This window comes from Lepidochelys kempii, chromosome 26 (genome assembly GCF_965140265.1).
Source record: "Lepidochelys kempii isolate rLepKem1 chromosome 26, rLepKem1.hap2, whole genome shotgun sequence".
Classification (NCBI taxonomy): domain Eukaryota; kingdom Metazoa; phylum Chordata; order Testudines; family Cheloniidae; genus Lepidochelys; species Lepidochelys kempii.
This window is the reverse complement of record NC_133281.1, coordinates 5,593,248-5,593,795: the sequence shown is the minus strand read 5'-3', so window position 1 is coordinate 5,593,795 and position 548 is coordinate 5,593,248.

Below are 548 nucleotides of genomic sequence, written 5' to 3'. Positions count from 1 at the left end.
CGGGGCGGGGCGGGGCGAGAGGCCTCCCGGCCCTGCGAGCGGGGAGACGGGGCGGCGCGGGGGGCGGGGCAGGCGCAAAACGGTGGGGGCTGGGGATCAGGGGGTGGGGATCAGGAGGGTATGGGGGAGCTGGGGGAGGGGTCGCGGGGTATGGGGGAGCAGGGGGCTATGGGGGAGCTTGGGAAAGGGGTCAGGAGGGCATGGAGGATCTGGGGGAGGGGTCGCTGGGTATGGGGCAGCTGGGGGAAGGGGTCAGGAGGGTATGGGGGAGCTGGGGGTGGGGTTGTGGGAGCAGGGGGCTATGGGGGAGCTTGGGAAAGGGGTCAGGAGGGCATGGAGGATCTGGGGGAGGGGCAGCTGGGGGAGCTGGGGGTGGGGTTGTGGGAGCAGGGGGCTATGGGGGAGCTTGGGGAAGGGGTCAGGAGGGCATGGAGGATCTGGGGGTAGGGCCAGGGGGGTAGGGGGTGGGGATCAGGAAGGTATGGGGGAGGGGTCGCAGGGTATGGGGGAGCAGGGGGCTATGGGGAAGGGGTCCTGGGGTCTGGGGG